Raw genomic sequence first — 19,001 nt, 5'->3', positions numbered from 1 at the left:
CAGAATAAAGCACCGTTCGCGTATTTCCACCTTTAAGGACCAATGGGAAAAATTAGGACCTTTCTTTCTCCCATATATAGCCTTAGCCCCTCTCTCCCCTCTTTTATTTATTGCCCTTGTCGCGGGGCTAATGAACCCTAAACTTCTTTTTCTTCTTCCCATTAATGGAAATGGGGGGAAAGAGCAACGAGAGAGGGAAACCCAGATGACAGGGAAAACTGGAAATTAAAAATCGTGGCGTTTCTTGCTGGGTGAAGGCTAGGAACACCCTGAAGGTTTAGCAAGAGAGAGACAATCCTGGATAGACCCCTATTAACGTATACTTTAACCCCAAGGCAACACCGTTTTTCGTCTGTTTAATTTCTGCTTTTGAAGGGGATGGCAGTTCTCCCGGATGAATCCTCCCGGGTGCATGCCACCCCTTCCCTAGAGCCCCCTGCAGCAGAGGTTGGGGGCTCTCGCCCCAGCTCTGAATTCGCAGCGAGGCCCGGAAATCGGTCCCGTTACAGCCGATTTCACCCATCAGGAATGCGCTCCACCCCCGCTGCCTCCCCGCGGCGGCCGCCCTTGGTGTCGGCAGCTTCAGCCGCCCGGGAAGTGCTGCAAGGGAGCGCCGCCTCGGCCCGTCACAACACTGCTGGGTTGGCCGCCGACTCCAGACTGCCCGGGCCGGGAGGGCAGAGCTCGGGGCGGATCCCACGCTCCGCCTCAGTCAGCGCGGCCCAGGGGGCGCCAGCGCCGGGTGCGGGCGGTGGACGCGGACCCAGCCCGAGGCCTGACCCCCAGGACCGGCCCCAGGACCGGCCCCGGCCCCTGCTCGGGGCCCAGCCCGAGAGGGGGCGCCTTTCCCGTGGGATTTCTGAATCCATTTCCGTTCCGGGAAGGGGCGCGAGGGCAGCTGCCGTGCCGGAGCGCCTCGAGTCGGAAACGGGAGCCGCCCCTGTCCTCCCGCACCCAGGCGCAACCTCTTCCAGTGCCGCCCGTACCTTCAACTCCTCAGAGCGGCGGCGGGTGCCGGAGTGCGGGTGAGGAGGCCCATCTCTCGGCGGCGGCGGCGGCAGAAGCCGAAGGAAGTACGGAGGAGGGCTCCTCAGACCCGCCGAGACGCCTCTCAGCTGGGGCGGGGGGAACGCAGAAGAGGGGTCCCGACGGCCGCTTTCCCGAACTCCTCCTCCGCAGTTCTGTCTTGACGGCTGTTCCCGGGAACCAGCGCCCCAACTGCCATTCTCCCCCTGCTTCAGCCCCCGCTGTCTCCGCCTCCTCCTCCCACTCCTTCCTCCCGCCCCCGGCCACCCCGCCCCGCCCCGGCGCGCCGCCCGCGTGCCGTGCGTCATGGCGTCACGCCCACCGGGCCCGCCGCGGGCGGCTCTGGGATGCTGTCGTTCACTCGCGCAAGTTCGGCTCGGCCCGTCGTGGCGTGTTCCGCCTGCGACCGGGTGGTTGAGAGGGCAGCGTCCCGTTCGTCCCCTACGCGGGCAAGTCAGCTGCCCTTTCTGCCCCTGGGCAAGCAGCACTTCGCCCCGAGCGGGCGGGGCTGTGGAGCAGGTGTCGCCTCCGAGGATGGTTGGGGTGGCTGGAGCTGCTCCCGACGCGGTGGTAGATGCTTGGACTTGAGGACCCTGGCTTTTGGCATTCCGCACGCCATTTATTATTCGTTTCTTTGTGTTCTCACGGTTCACCTGTTAGGTTGGCAGCCCCCAGGGAGAGCAAGGCCGGGATGTTGCTGCGAGTTTCTGCTCCTTTCTGCGTGGAAATGTCTTCCCCAAGAGTGGCGGCGCTCCCACCTCTTCGTTCTTACAGTTTGAAGAGACCTCATTCTTCCTCAGGGGCTGCTAGCCCCAGCACTTAGCCACGATTTAATACCCTATGTGAGGGTGCAGAGAATATCTGCCACTCGCCTCTTCCTCTCCCCCACATCTCTTAATTTCAAAATCGCTTAAGTATTCAGAATTCATACTTCAGTACTTACGGATACATTCTGAGTTACATTAATCCAGCTTTATCTGTTCCATCCCCTCCTATCCTTTAAGCCAGTCATACATCTCCTTTGAATTTTTTAACCTGCGTATGGTTTAGTATCAGTTCTTTTTAGTTGAATAAACATTCAGTACAGACCTGGTCCATTCCTTCATAGTTGATTTCAAGATTTAGAGTCACTTTTCCTTGGAATACTGAGAAATGGAATGTGATGGATGCTGGACAGAATGTCCATTCGCCATCTGTTACTTAACTAAATATATCACCCTATCAGTCCTTCTTTTAGTGTGTCTAATTTAAATTAGAAACAAACCAAGGAGCTATGGTCTTTCAGACAGTACTTGGTATCTTTGGTAACCCAGTAAATGTTTACCAATTAGAAAACTAAACAAGCTAAGCAGTTTAGGTCCAAGTATTTTTTTTTTTTTTTACCACAAATCTTAAAGGAAGTCATGATGGGTATGTTTATTTTCATTTATTGGAAGTTTTAAAGCTGTTATATATTCCTTTAAATACTACTTGAAGGCTGCCTACAATTTAATCAATGGAATACTTTGTACAAGTAGTACAAGAATAGTATAAGTTAAATGGATTTATGGAACAGTACTCATACATAATATAATCCTTAAGAATATATCAACATGCTGAACATTTCAGAACAGATGGGGCATTGGCTTGGAAGGAGGTTTTGAGGAAAGAGGCTGTGCAAAGTGGAAATGGTCTTGTACTCTGTACAATTGTCATCTTTTCCAGGGATGCCTTTTCCCGCTTCCTGAAAACTAGAGGGTTTCCCTACTCTTCACTAAGGCAACATCTATTAAAAACAACAACAAATATATATTGAACATCTCCACTTGAATCCCCACGGGTACCTCAAACTCAGCCTGTCCAAGACAGAACTTCTCTTTTCCTCAAAACTTGTGTCTCTCATTCACCCCGGCCCAACCCAGAAATCTAGGATTCTTCCCAAGCAACCCCGGTTCAGTCACTTCCAATTCATAATTAACCTTAAGTTCTGTTAAATATTCCTGTACTCTCTCTTCTATATCCCCCTTCTGCCTTTAGGGCAGTAATTTACACTTTGCACATCAGAATACCCTGAGGGGCTTTAAAAAAAGTCCTGATGCCCAGACTGCCTCCACCGATTAAGTCAGAATCTCTGAGATGGCGCTCAGGCATGAGGCTTAAAACAAAACAAAACAAAACAAAACAAAACCTCTCCAGGTGATTCCAGTGCATAGCCATGGTTGAAAACCACTGCTAGGGCCTCATCATTTCTCACCAGATTACAGCAAAAGCATAATATAATAGTATTCTCCTTTCTTTCCCTACTCTCTTCTAATTCATTCAGAATCAATTCAGTAAATATTAATTGAGTGCCGTGTGTGTGTGTGTGTATGTGTGTGTGTGTGTGTGTGTGTGTGTGTGTGTAGGGGGAGAGTTTCCCAGAAACTGGGAATACAGCAATAAAAAAGACAGCCCTTGTATCTGGTCTCATAGAGCTTACAGTCTAGGGGAGTGGGGTGGCACAGTTGGGAAAGGCAGAAAAAACAACAAAGAAATAAAGGAAAGGAAATAAATTTACCTGTGTGACACATAGAAACCAGGGAGGCTGTTACCTTAGTTTAGCGTCTCAAACTAAAGTCTGCTCCTCTGACATTTGCGCTGGGTTCTTCAAGACAAGAAGGAGGCAAACAAGTTAAGGGGTGGGGAAGGTAGAGGGAACAGCAGGTGCAAAGGTCCTTGCAAGACAAACTTGCCAAGTTCAAGGTAGCTAGAGGCTGAAGCATAGTAAGAGGGAGTATACCACATGGGATTAGAGAGGTATGAGGAACCCAGATTATTTAAGACATTTTGAGATCATGATAAGGAGAATTCTAAATGGCTGGTGTGATGTGCAGTCAGACACAACAGATTTTTAAGTGGAATGACACCTGATTTACCTCTAGAAAGGATCACTCTGGTTGCTCTGGGGATCAGATTGTGGCAGAGCAAGAGTGGAAGCAGGGAGATCAGTTATGAGGCTACTTCAAGAATCCAGGAAAGAAATCATAGTTCTTTGGACCAAGGTGGAGGCAGGAGAAGATGGTTTTGGTATTTGTTTTAGAGGCAGAATTGGTAAGACTTGCTTGAATGGAGTGAAAGCAGGGAATGAGAGAAAGAGAACAACGCAGCTACTCTTTATTGAATACATGTTACCTGACAGGCACTGTTCTAAGTGCTTTATAAGTATTAAGCCATTTAATTATCATAAGAGTCCCAAAAGATAGGTACTATTTTTTTTAAACATTATTTATTTATTTTTTTATTTGAGAGAGAGAAAGCACGCGCACAAGCAGGGGGAGTGGAAGTTGGGTTGTTCTCAGGACTAAACGAGTAAAAGCAGATACAGCTCTTAAGCTTGGCATGTAGTAAACCATCAGTAAATACTAGGTGCTTTTACTACATAAAGGGAAGCTGGCTAGAGTGGGAGTTAATCCAGCTAGGATTTTAAAAATGGGGTCATCTGCATCCCTGCTCGGGTGGTTCTCTTACTTGTTAGGACCATATAGGGAATCTGGAGAGGAAAGGACTTTTCTCTTCCAAATTGAGAAATCTAGGCCCTTCAATGGAAAAATCCTTCAGGTGGCTGAAAGCTGAGTTGCTCAGATCCACCTCTTCTCCCTGCTCCATCTCTCACCACCTTCCATAGGGGAAACGGCACCATATCCTCCCCAAAGCCAGCCCAAGGTACTCTTTCTTGTGGGAAGACTAGACTCCCCAAAGGGCTGTTAATCAGCTTTTAGGGTGGTATTTGTCAAAGTCCAGGCTTGAACCGCCATTGCCAGCATCACCTGGAGCACCTGTTAAAATAGACTCCTGGGATCCATCTCAGACTTACAGAATCATCATCTGTGAGGTTGGGGTCCTGGAATCTAGTTTTTAACAAACTGTCCGGGTAATTCATATTACACATTTAAGAACTACAGCTTAAGAGCTTCAGCCATTATGATAATATCCCAACTTCAAGCAGTTTTCTTCCACAGGATCTCTCATTGGGCTCTCTAGGAAGGAGGGTATCTCATTCCTTTTCATGGGACCCATCCAGTTACCTACAGTCTGATTCTTTCTCCCTCCCACCCATTATCAGAAGTGATATCTCCTTTAACCTTCTCTTGGTGGAGACTGGATCCTCAGACCCCTGTTACCCATTGCTTATTCCAGTCTTTCTTAATTACATTTCCTATTTGTTTGATTCATGAGTTAGCCTACCCTGAGTTGGTCACCTGGGCTAGAAATCCCCAGAGCCCCCTAAAACTAGAGCTGATTAGACTTACTGCATGTGGGACAGGGTGAGTTTGGCTGACTAGGTCCACAGTGGTGGGCTGCACTGGAAGCAGGATGTCAGTGGGTGATGAGCAAGGACTTAAAATGACCATATGTCCCAGTTTGCTCAGAAAAATCCTGGCTTATACCTGTTGTGGGGGCTTAATTATTGATGGTACCCCTTTCACTCTCAAAGAGTCCTGGGTTAGACACATTATATCATCAGCCTGGTAATGAGCCTCACATCAAAACCAACAGTTGCTACCCTTTAACTCTTGGCTTGTGTCTAGCCCACTCTCTTCCTACCTTCCCAGTCTCCAGTCCCATGCCATGACTCTTTCCTCTCAGATTTCCTTAATGAATTTACTTTGGTGTAATACTTTGGACTTACATTAAGGGATTTATAAGAAAGGACCATGAAAATTGTTGCTATATTTACTCTCTCTGACTGTATCTGGAAAATGTTTTCCTTTGATTTTAGCACCTGGAATAGTTATGTTTCCCTTTTCCCTTGTTTATTAACCCCATTTGTTTTGTCTTCTGGATACCTAATTGTGGAACTGACAGTATTTCTCTTGGCTATGAGGAAGTTTAGAGCTGTATTATGTGGCCTCCTTCTGGCCTGTATATAAGACTGAACAGGATGCACTTTACCTACTTAAGAGTGACTGTTTCCATTTCTTCACTAACTTCAGATTTAATTTCTCCGGTGCTATGTTGTATGTCTCCGTAAGTCATCTTTTATCCTTTTTGAAACAAGGCAGGTATAAAAAAATGTGTATGAACACATGCCCACAAACAAACTGGTACTGATTGCTAGTTATATAACCAAAAGGGATTATTTTAAAATGTACACAACGAATAATTTCCTCACTTCAAAATATAGTATTAACAAAATGAATAGCATTTTAAGTAATGCTGGATTTAGCATTCTTCAACTACCTCATTATTTAGAAAGTGAAAAGATTCAAACAAAAGGAAACGAACAAAAGATTAGATTAATTTTCAAGCTGCAATATTTTTAGATATGACCCAGAACCTTATACCAAATAATGCAACGAGGAACACTCGCTACAGAAACTGCGTTGCCTAATTAGATAGCATACAGGGGTGTTTACCTTCATAATGAAATCCTGTGCTGTTGGACGTGAAGAAAGGGAGAGGAGGGGGGCAGGTCAGGGAATCAGATTTGAGAATGTGCAGTCCAGATAATAATAATGACCCATGAGAAGAAGTCTTTGGCCAGAAGTATGTGACCTGTAACAGTGTCCAGACAATTATTTTTACTGCTGGCCTTTACAATATGAAAATATTGCAGGAGTCAGGGGAGGGGGAGGTTGGCTCCCTGTGGTTTGTAGATAACATAAAACCACATAAAGAAATTCACTTTAATGAAACTACTGAGAAATACATTTTACAACTAGTTTATTTTGGAGGTTGCACTGAATTTACAAGACTCAACGCTACATAGTCTATGTTATTTTATGGATAAATCGGGCAAGTAGTTAAATCTGCTTCAAAACATTTTCACCCTAAATTTATGGAGATCATGCTGATTATAGTGGTCTCTGCCCCTTATCAGCATGAATATACCCATTTACCTTTCTTAAAATACAAAACTTTCAGAGAATAAGGGAACAAAGCCATGTAGCGCCTGAAAGAACAAATATTAACATTTTTTCTTGTATTATTTTTTAAAGCAAAAGAAATGAAACATTATAGAGTTGAAACCTCCTTTTTACCTCCCTCCACCCCAGTCCCATTTCTCTCTTCCCCAGGTAACTGCTGTCCTGAAAAATTTTGCCCTTCTGGTTCACATCCTTTTACGACATTAAGTGCATATTCCCAAATAACATATTCTCTTGTTTTATGTTCTAAACATAGTTTTTACTAAACAACATTTTTACATAAACGATATTGTATCAAATGTATCATTCTACAGCAGCCTCCTTTTCTCCCCCTACTTAACATTGTTTCGAGATCTACCCATGTGGATACATGGAAATCTAGTTTATTTTAACTGCCATATAAATGAGCTTTCTTATACATGTCTTTTCTGCACATATAGGAGAATTTCTCTAGAGTACATACCTAGAAGTAGAATTACTGAAGACACTCTTTTAAAACTTGAAAAATACTAGAACCTGTCTTATGGCTGTCCTTTATTCTGATTATACCTGTAAGTGTTAATACTCAGTGGGTGAAAAATATACATGTGTGTATTTGGATTCTCAGAGCTATTCCAGTAAAAGGTCTAAAATTATTAACACAAGGAGATGAATGTTCATAAATCAAGGTCCCTATATGCCTGTTTCCTCATCTTTATAAAAATGAAGGTAATAAAACTACCTCTTTAGAGTTTCTGTGAGAATTAGATGAAGTGATAAATATAAAAGTATTTAGCACATGGCACTTAGTATTAGCTCAGTAAAAATGAGCTATTATCAATAGTGTTATTTTAAGATGAGTGGATATTGGATTCAGTGGCGTTCAAGTGTGTCAAATTGTGTTTAATATTTTTGGCAGAATCTAGCCCTGAAACAATAAGAAGATACAAAACATTTAAGCAGAGAGAAAACAGTAGGAAAGGCAACCAAGCACAAACTAACCCCTGTTGGCAGTGGACAGCCTGTCTTTGCAGGTGCCATCCTCCCCTCCACCCCCCACCCCCCGGCCCTTTTTTTTGCCATCCATTCTGTTCAATGGTATTGTCAATTTAGCTCCATATATGCTAGCCAGGAAACTCATCGGCAATTACCAAAAACAATTCTGTTTTTAGTATGGTTCCAATTTTAAAAATCCCATCTACCTTTGCCAGGGGAATCCCATCAGAAATGTGTTAGAAGACAAACAGTTATTTCCTGGCAAATGTGGTCAGAATCCAAAATGACTAATTAGAAGTCTGTGTGATGTAAAAAGGTGGACGAGAGACGACAGGCAGTACCTTGAATACATCAACTGGTATTTGGGGCTAGAGGGAAGAATTTGTTACCTTGCTAAAATTCATACTTGGGAGTTTGAAAACAAAACGAAAGACCATCGCAAGTTTGGAGCTAAAATGACCGTGTCAAGCCAACATTCCTATCAGTGATCAAAGAGAATAAGGTTTTCAAATAGTTGAATAACTAAGCAAGTGAGAAAAAGATCTGAAGTCTCAGGGAGAAAAACCTCTGAAGTCTCAGGGTTAGTGATCTGTATTCAATTTCAATTTGTTTCTAGGGGTTTTATATCCTGTGATAAAATCAAAACCTTTAAACAATATATCTCAAGGACATGAGGGGAAAGCTGAATAATTACTACAATGCTGTCATTTTGAGATTGTTTTGTTCAAATGAAGATTCTCACATGCTAAAGTTGTATTACAATTTATTTTTACCAAGAAGAGGGTGCCCGATCCAGATTTTGTACAATGCTGGTTCCGTACATCACAGGAGCACTTTTATTTTATTTATTTATTTATTTTTAAAGATTTTATTTATTCATTTGACAGAGAGACACAGCGAGAGAGGGATCACAAGCAGGGGGAGTGGGAGAGGGAGAAGCAGGCTCCCCGCTGAGCAGGGAGCCCGATGCAGGGCTCCATCCCAGGACCCTGGGATCATGACCTGGGCCGAAGGCAGACACTTAAAGACTGAGCCACCCAGGCACCCCACAGGAGCTCTTTTAAATGATCTCTGCTTTTCAGTGTTGAATAGAAGAGAAATAATTTGGGAGCAAGCATCTGAAGATTTAGAAACAATACTTGAGACATTCTATTTTCAGAAGTACAAATCTGCAGCACAATCAAATTCAAGGACGGATGACTAAAGTAGATGGTCAATCACCAAGAGGTATTTCTTTTGTTTCCACCTTAATATTTTATTGATTTACAGACCCAATAGGAAAACAAGTATAGAGTTTTTCTTTTTCTTTAAAATGAACAATGGATTCTCCTGAAATACTACATTTAGAAGACTTACATAGGAAGTCTGGAGGAGAGAGGAAGTTCCTTTCATTCTCTTCTCCTTCCAAAGCCCACTCCCATCTTGCTCCAATCTAACAATGAGCACTGTTTTCTCTTGATTCGGCTTCTAAGGTACCTTTGCACTGATTTTTTCACAAGTGAAGGATTTCCAGCCTAAGGAACTAAATATATGAATATATGTATTTGCATAACGTCATAAAAAATTTAAAACAAATGAAATAGAAAGAACCTCATAAATGACATTTCAGGAAGAGGTGATAAGAAAATTAATTCAAAAGATTCATCTTTTAAACAGAAAATCCTAGAAAAGAAAATATGTTTGCTATCGAAGACAGAGAACTTCCAACTAAAGGGTCTTAGCAGAGGGTTTGATTTTTTGGGTCTTCCAAAGACCAAACACACAGTCATTCTGAATTTTGTCTTCCTATATAGTATCTGCTAATTTGTCCCTCTGTTTGACCTGACCAGTTCCATGGTCTTTGATTCTGGTCGAACTGTGTCATCTCTAGGTCCTTTCCTTTCAGTAACGGCCCTCTGGATAAGATGCCTATACCCAGGAATTTGGCTCTACTTTTCTGCCCTCAGCAGCTCCAAATCTCCAGCCTGTCTCCTAGGCCCTCAAGCCCAGTATTTACCAGATCTTGGCTCCATCCTACAGCACAGAAGATAGAACATACCTAACCATCGGATTTTCCAATCATTGTTATCAACCCCAATATTGCAGAAATACCTGCGGATGTTTATGATGGTGTATTTGTATTATACACACATATCCAAATGTTTATACACATTGATACACAGAGAAAATTTAGGGTAGCTCATAATTCTAAAAAAATTATTTTATTTTTTTCTGAGCACCCTGGTTTTCCCAAGGGCTTTATTTGGGCAGACCTGGGGACAGGGAGGCTCTGCATCTAAAAGAAGGTGTTGGGCCTCTTGGTGGTGAAGCGTGGCTTGTGCTGGCCATGCAGGACCCAGTGAGGCAGCGGGAACTTGATCTTGGAGTCCTGGAACTGCTTGACGGCGGGTCGGCGGCACTTGCTGCCTGCAGTCTCCTTCACCTTCATGATCTGGATCGAGTGGGCCCGGTGTGGTGCCGGAGCCCACATCTCAGCACAGGGGACAACGCCTGCAGTGGTCAGCTCCCGGCCGTGTTGTGGGAGCCCTTGTGGGAATCATAGCACAGCCAGATGCCAACATTCTTTACCCACAAGGGAGATTTCTCCAACCCCTGTCCACAGTCAACAATTTCCCCTGAAGACTTCATCTTCTTCAGCTGAGACACAAAGTGCCAGAAGCAGAACTTGGTGACCACATGATTAGGTGCAGAGATTCGCACCCGATAGAGGGGTGGAGTGCGACATTTGGGGTGGGCAGGCAGCTCCCCACCACTTGTACTCTTGCAGTGTGCCTGAGGCCTTCAAGTCGTTCTCTCTGCCCTCCCTGCCACCCCAGAAAGGATTAGAATAGCTCATAATTTTAATAGACACGACACATGTCAATCGTGTCTTTATTTTCCCTTCTTCTTTCCTCCCTTTTTTGTTCATTTGAATAACATACGTGACAGATGTCCATTGACAGATGAATGGATAAAGAAGACATGGCAGATATATATACAATGGGATATTACTCGGCCATCCAAAAGAATGAAATCTTGCCATTTGCAATGATGTGTGGATGGAAAGAGAGTGTATTATGCTAAGTGAAATAAGTCAGAGAAAGACAAATATCATATGATTTCACTCATACGTGGAATTTAAGAAACAAAACTGATGAACATAGGGAAAAGGAAGGAAAAATAAAATAAGACAGAGAGGGAGACAAACCATAAGAGACTCTTAACTCTAGGAAACAAACTGAAGGTTGCTGGAGAGGATGTGGGTGGGGGGATGGGGTAACTGGGTGATGGACATTAAGGAGGGCACTTAATGGGATGAGCACTGGGTGTTATATGCAACTGATGAATCTCTAAATTCTACCTCTGAAACTAATAATACACCATATGTTAATTAAATTGAATTTAAATTAAAAAATTTAAAAACAAAAACCATACTGGGTGACAAGAGAGAACAAATCAGACACAATCCATGTCTGAACAGTCACAGAAGCGAGAGTAAAAATTTGAGTCGGATGCTTACTTAGCCTGTGACAAAGTTATATGCCACACTGGTGTTTTAAAGGGGCACATTGCCTAAAACCCTCAGAAGTGCCTCTAATCACATGACCTTGACAGTCTATTGCTGCTTCCAGTAGGTCTTCATCTTTGACCCCATTTCCGGCCTGGCTTCCATCACCTTTGCTTGCATACTGAACCCTCCTACTCCTTTTCCATCCCACTCTCTTGGTCTCACCAATTCCAATCTGCCTGCTTTTCCATTCTAGCTTCTGAACTTTGCATACCAGCTAACCTCAAATTTGCAACCCCATTATTCATTTCTTACTGATTTCTAACATAGCTATTCCCAGCATTTCCTGTTCTTCTAAGTTCCTAATGTCCACATTCTTTGACTCATTTTGTTCAACAAATACAAATTGAGAATCAACAATACGCCACCTGCTATGCTAGGCGATGGGCATTACAGTAGGGGACAAAACAGACCCAATCCCTGCCCTGACAGATCTTACTGTCTAGTGAGGGAAACAAAGATAGCTGCCCACCCATTCTGCTTTGCTGGAAACATCCAGGCCTTTGGCGAGCATCAACCTCTTCGTCTTCCCTTTCTCTAGTCATCCCTCTTTGCTTCTTCTTTGTCTCTACTTTTCCTCCTATCTCAGAGGAAGAGTCAATCTTACTTACTTTCCCATATGAGCTCTTGAATTCATTCCCTTCTTCCCTCTTCCAATACCTTACTCCTTACGTTTCTTCATACTTTTTATTCTGAAATAAATGATATTATCTTAAACCCTTTAGACAGTCTGTATTAAATACAAAGCTGTATTTTGACTTTCTTTGATGAAAGAAATGCTGAGTACATTTGTTAATATCTTCAAATTCAGAATTGGCAGTTTCTTTGAGTGCTGATATTTTTTCTTTTTGAAATCTGTGTTCTGTCCCAAAATAATCAGCATAGGAGCCAGTGGATTAACATTCTTGGATCTGGTCTAAACATTCTAATGAATAGTTCCTTAGCAGATATGTCAGGATCCCTTCTTTTTAGATGATTTTATTGGATTGCCTTCCAGGTACTTTCTATTTCTATTTGCTATAAAAAAAGTCCCACACATATAGGCTTGGTTTTTCAGTTTTTAATCTTAGATTGGCTAGCAAATACAAGAAAACTTATTTTCCCTTTCTGATCTCCTAATTTTAGATTGGTAAGGAAGAGTATTTCAGTATCTAGGAATTCTTATAGAAATTTCCTGTTAGAGGGGCGCCTGGGTGGCTCAGTCATTAGGCGTCTGCCTTCGGCTCGGGTCATGATCCCAGGGTCCTGGGATCGGGCCCCGTATCGGGCTCCCTGCTCAGAGGAGAGCCTGCTTCTCTCTCTCCTGCTCCCCCTGCTGTGTTCCCTCTCTCGCTGTCTCTCTCTGTCAAATAAAAAAAAAAAAGAAAAGAAAAGAAATTTCCTGTTAGATTTAGTAATTACTTCTCATACACAATTTACTGCACCAATTCGTGAAAACCTCTCTCCCATAGGTGATGTCACCCACTACTTTACTGTGATCATAACCTGGAAAATCCTGAGTGTGTGGTCTTTCAATTCCAGTGCCTTATTTTTCAGAGAGAGGGTGTCAGAAACATCTGGTTCCTCTTTTTAAAATACTACTTTTAAAAAAGGGCATCACATGAAACAAGTTTGGGAAGGTGAAGAGAACATCACTGATGGCTTTATTTCACCATTGGTCTTCAAGCCAGCATTTCTTCTTCAGGGACACAGAATATGGGAGCTAGAAGCACTAATATATTGTATTTTTATTGCTGTTGACACAATGTGACAGTGAGCTATTGTAGAGATTTGTGGGAAAACTGAGAAATAAATCCAGTCGAACAGGTAAGGCCCTTCAGATACTTGAGGTATGGGTCCTACACTATAATGAGAATCTCAGACCTCGGTCCTTCTTTCAGGGTACCTTCAATACATGTATTACAGGAGACAGGATGCAAGGGCTATTGGTATCTACCCCTGGTATAATGTACCTTCCTTCTCTGGGTCAGGGAAGAGGCTCCACTTTTGACTACATCCTCAGTGTCCCAGTTGCCCATTTTCTTTAATGATCATGATTGGCACTTTCCCAGAGCCTCAAGTACCTAGGACCTCTTGGTACAGAAGCAGGCTCAAGCTAATTGAGAGCAGCCCTGGGGCCGAGAAAGCAGTGGAGATGAACTGAAGCAAAGGAGCCAGCTCCAATCAGGGAGAGGCCGGCAGTTAAAATCATTGAGTCAAAGCGACAAGGTGAATTTCAGTTCACTTTGTAGTGTGTCTATATGCAAAGGGTCTAGTCCAAGGGACCTGGGGCAATGTGTAGGAGACGCTTCTGGGGATGAGCATCTTAAGGCAGTAAGGGGGTATGTGAATCTTAGATGAGAGAGGCCCTTTCAAATTCTGGAAGCAGATGTATAGCCCCATGAAAAGGGTCTTCTGTGAGCCAGATGTGGGAGTCATAAGGGAGTCAAAATCCTAGATGACACAGCTGAAGTACGGAGACCTTTAGTTCCAGTAAGGATGTGGAGTGGGGGACATCTAGAATCTGGGACTTGGGTCAAAGGCTCCTCAGACCATTTGGCTACATGGTGATGAGTTAGAGCTCTGACAACTCTGCTGTAAAGTCCAGACCAAATGTGACCAATTCCAAATGCCTCTGGAGCTATCCTGACTGATGGCTTTTCATTGGCCATGGGAGGGGGGTGGAACCGCTTCCTGGCACCAGTGTCTGCTCATCTGGAACGGCAGGCAAGAAGCTAAAGTGGGGGCAAAGGTTGGCAGTAACTGACCTGGAACCACAGGTCAAAGCTTATCATCTGGTACACACATCTGTGCGCATGCACAACACCCATGGGCTAGAAAGGCTGCCCCATTATTAGTGGTGCAACATATGACCAAGGCATTAGCAAGGAACAGAAACCAGATCATTCAGGAATAGGCATGAGCACTGGCCCACACATAAGCCAAAAACCAGTTGGGTAAATGGAATACCAGAGGGTTTCCTTCTTTTGCAGCAAGGTCTACAGGCCTTATACCACCTGGTTCTAAAGGGCCACATTTTGGCAGAGCAAGTAACAGGATGGAGCCTGAAAGAAACAAGAAGAAAAGATTTAAAAGAAAAAAACTAGGAAGTTCCATTCTGTTGGCTCAAAAAAGTACCACTCGCATAATTACAAAAAGCCTGACTTGGCAACCATTCATGAGTAAAAAGACCTGGGGACTTTGTTGGTAACAAGCTCAACATGACTGAGTTGTGATATGGTTGTTGCAAAACAAACAAACAAACAAACAAACAAAACCAAAAACACACACAAAAAAAACCCCAAAGCCAATGAAATCTTCAATTGCATCAGCAAAATATAGTGTCCAGATAAAGGGAGGCAATGGTCCCACTGAACTCAGCAGTGGTAAGGTCTCATCTGGAGGCTTATATCTAAGCACCTTTTAAAGACAGACATATATAAACCAGCATGAATCCAGAGAAAGACAATTAGGCCATAGAAAAATCTGGAAACCATGTCACCTGATACATGATTAGAAAAACTGGTTGTGCTTGGACAAAAGAGAAAAGACTGGGGCAGGAATGTGTCTTCCAACACATCAAGGATCGTCTGATGAGAGGAATATCTTGAAGGTTTGTTAATCCAGAGGACAAACAGACTGAGATGAGAACTGGGTTTCAGCTTACGGACAAGCAGACATTTTAAAGAAGCAAACCCAGATGACGATAAAACTACTTTCCAAAATCATGAACTATCTGTTACTGAATATATTCAGATCGAATTTGAATGGTCCTATAAGGGATCCTAATTTTGTGTACGTGGATTGGGCAGGGGAGGCCCACATAAGAGGAGTAAGGGGGCTGGATTAGCCCTAGGAGTCCATAATTACTCTCCACCTCCAGTCTTTCCACCTGAACGCCATCCCTTCCCATTTCTTCCAGAGTTTGCTTCCTTGACCGCCCCCGCCTTGTCTAGTATCTTAACATTTTCTCCTTCCAAAAATCCTTTCCAATTTTTATTTTTAAAGAAAGGAACAATCTTCATTTGATCTTTTGTTTTTGCTTAGAGTGGAGTACTATTATTGCTTTTACCTGTTCAGCATCTTTGTATTTGGAAATGGTATCCCGATTTCTTTGGGTGAATACCCCCCTCACTCTTGGGTCATAAGATTAGAGTGGTATTAACCACCACCACTCCTAGGGGTGATCATATGACTTTTGCCTGGCCTACTAGTATTTCAGACAGTGATTAATTCAGGGATGGGCATGTGACCTAAGCTGTCCAGTAAGAATCAATTCTAAGGGTTTTTTTTACTGGAATTATTAGGACATGCTGGGACCACTTGTTTGTTCATTGTAAAGCTGGAGCTGCCAGAAGCCAGCATGTGGAAAGAGTCTGCAAGAGAATGAAGCCAGCACAGAGAAGTGGGTGTGGAGGTGGAGAAAGAGAAAGAATATCCTGATGATATTGTTGAATCTCTGGACTTTCCAGTTACTCAAGCCAATAAACTTCCTCTTTGGTTTAAATCTCTGTCTCTTGAAACCAAAATAGTCTGAACAATATGTTTGGGCTCTCTGTTTCTTTCTAACTTCTCTCGTTCTTCTCACTTCTTTACATGGTGTCCGGGGCCCATGGCAATTTGCCCGGCCCGCCTCGCCAGCTGCATCTCTCCCACCGGCTTTGACACTGCTGTAGGCGCTCAGTGCTGGTGCGGAAGGGGCAGGCTGGCTCTGTGCCAGTCCTTCTGAAGTCTGACTCCCTTGCAACATTTTTGCAAGGAACCTTCTTTTCACTCCTACATGCTTTTGTCTCTGAGTGTTCCTTTCACATTAATTTGTTTCTCTCTATGGCTCTTCCATTTTTCTATTAAGTTAGCATCCTGGTAGTCATCTGAGACATATTTATTAAGCACCTCCCAGCTGGGCTAGATGCTAGTGATTCAACAGGGAGGTCAACGTACATAGCCCCTGTCATCCTGGGCTGACAGTCCAGGGGAGAACTCTAACTGATGCAGCTGTATCCAAATCACAACTGGGAGAGAATCCAAGCAGCTGCCCTTTTGAACCTTGATTTCACACAATGTAGGAAAGCCGTCATCATACTCTTAAGAGTTACATTTTCCCATTGCAGATGTATGATACAAAATTCGAAAGGAACAGAAGTATAGAGTGAAAATTTTCTAGAGGTAAAAACCTCTGTCTTACCCCTTCAGCACCCCTTCCCCCAGCAACTATTATTAGTGCCTTATGTATCAGTCCAAAACAAGTCTGTGCACATGCAAGCAAATATATACATATATATGTTCCCCACTCCCACCCGTTTTACAGAGAGTCTTGGCACCTTGCTTTTTTACTCAACAATACATCTTGGAAGAAATGCTATATCAGTACCTACAAAGGTACACTGTTCTTTTTAATGGATGAGTAATATTCAACTGCACAGAGACACCCTACATTACTTAAATGATCTCCTGTTGATATACCTTAGGTTGTTTCCAATATTATGCTCCTACAAACAAATTTGCAACAATTATCTGAGTTATGTATTATTTCATACTTATTATGAATTACCTGTAGGATAAACTCCTAAAAGTGGAATTGTTGGGTCAAAGAATATGTCTAATTTTCCATATTGATATCTATTGTCCACTTATCCCCCAAAGTGATCACATAAATTAACAGTCTATCAACAATAGGTGAATGCCTGTTTTCCAGCATCCTCTTTGACGAAGTCTATTATTAAACATTTTGGTCTTTGCAGATCTGTTAAGTGAAAATGCTAACTCATTTTCATTTTAACTTACATATTTTATTATGAGGTTGAGTATCTGTTTGTGTTTAATACTCACTTGTATTTCCTTTCCTAGAACTATATGTTCATGTTCGTTGCCCATTTTACTATTAGATTGTTCACCTATTGATTGGTATATACACTTTATATTTTATGGAAACAAGCTTCTTTTCTTCCACATGTGTTGCAACTTTTTTCTAGATTGCTATTTAACCTTTCATTTCATTTAAATGTTTCTTTTTTTGCTTTGTCGTGTTTATTTTTGCCAAGAACATGACATCTTTTAATCTTCTCTCTTTTTCATCCTCTGTACATTGATAAGTCTTAAAATTTGTTCCTTTTTACTATTCTGTGATGGGGGAAAATGGGCAGACCATTTATAAGTGAGGAAGTACAAGTGGCTAATAATAAGCACATAAAAATTTCATCCTCACAAACAACAAAAAAAGTACAAATTGGTTTCATTTTTTTACTCTAGCAAATTAGCAAAGATAATTAGAGTGAAACCAGCCTAGCTATACTCTGTTGGCAGGAGTGCAAATTAGTTCAATACTTTTGGAAAGCAAATTCTCAGTAAATAGCAAGAACTTTAAATTTTTGAAAACTCTTTATTCAGTAATGGCACATCTAGAAATTTATCTTATGGATGTACCATCAAGATGGACAAAGATTAATGCCTGAGATGTACAGGGGAAGAATTGAAAGCAATTCATAAATTGTTGTCTACAAGTAAATTACAGTGTATTCATACCAATGAAGGCCACACAGCTACCAAATTAAAGCTCAAAGCTATTAAGGACACAGGAAAATTCTCACACTCTTATAGTAAAGATGGGATACAAACGTGCTTAGACCACTAACTGCATTAAAATAAATGAAAAACTGGGAAGAAATGTCAAAGCAATGGTTTACTTGTGTTTAGAAAGACTATGCACGAAATTTTTCTCCTTTTTACTCTTCTGTGATTTCTCAAATTTTATAATGTGCATGTATTATATAGTCTGATAAAAATCAAAATCAAAATAAGCACACACGAAAGGAATGTAAACCTATTTCTAGGATTTATTCTTTTTCTTTGTGCTTCCACAGTGACCACATAGGCCTTTATTTATTTGTCTTCCACATTGGGATTGTTGTATTACCCAGTCTTGCCTCCTCTGGTCTCCTCCAATACTCTGTTAGATTACTGGAAAACACTATCATGACTCAAGACCGCACAATGTCTTACTCCCTACCGCATGATGTTTACATTACTCAGGCTAGTACATCAGCCCTCCATAATTTGGCCCCACTCTACTTAAATCATCCAAGTGGATTTCCTGCTACTCTCCAGGGACATCCTGCACCCTAGAGTGGTCTTGTCACTGTGCCACCCCAGGCCTTTTCTGTGACTCTGCTCACTCTCTGCACTGTTCTCGTAACTGCCTTCCTCGTACTCCCTTTGTGCCCCTCTCTTACACATCCTTAGGAGGCTCCATCTCCTCCATGTCGACCTTCACCCCTGGCCCCCTTGGTGGAACTCTCAGAGCCTGTCCTTTTCATCCCGGCTGCAGCCTAATGCCTCACGGTTCTGCCACCATTTCTCATGTGCTGAGGTGGACTCCCCAGCTGTTTTGAGAACTCTGTGAGGGCAGGCAACGCTAATCATAATCTTCTTTTCTCTTCCCACTTGGTTTCTGCCAAGTGCTGAGCAGAGGGAAAGCCTGGCCAACTCCTGAGGAGGCTGCTATGATGAGCAGGTTCGTGGGCAATGTCCTCTTCTTTCCCCTGTTCTTTCTCGGAAGCCTCTCTTCCGAGGAGGCCCGGCCCAGTGGCAGA

At 42.8% G+C, this 19,001-nt stretch overlaps 1 protein-coding gene and 1 pseudogene across 1 annotated transcript in view; both read right to left on the bottom strand.

Annotated features, from left to right (window-relative positions):
• Positions 1 to 1,126, bottom strand: part of RNF19A (ring finger protein 19A, RBR E3 ubiquitin protein ligase) — a 52,172-nt gene extending 51,046 nt beyond the window's left edge. The window contains exon 1 of the mRNA XM_036072742.2: positions 987 to 1,126. The gene's annotated coding sequence lies outside the window, so the exon portion shown is untranslated. The remainder of the gene's footprint in view (positions 1 to 986) is intronic.
• Positions 1,127 to 10,107: 8,981 nt separating this feature from the next.
• Positions 10,108 to 18,670, bottom strand: LOC118523269 (large ribosomal subunit protein eL20 pseudogene; annotated as a pseudogene).
• Between the last annotated feature and the right edge of the window lie 331 nt (positions 18,671 to 19,001).

Source organism: Halichoerus grypus, chromosome 5 (genome assembly GCF_964656455.1).
Source record: "Halichoerus grypus chromosome 5, mHalGry1.hap1.1, whole genome shotgun sequence".
NCBI lineage: Eukaryota > Metazoa > Chordata > Mammalia > Carnivora > Phocidae > Halichoerus > Halichoerus grypus.
This window is presented reverse-complemented; position numbering and strand designations above follow the sequence as displayed.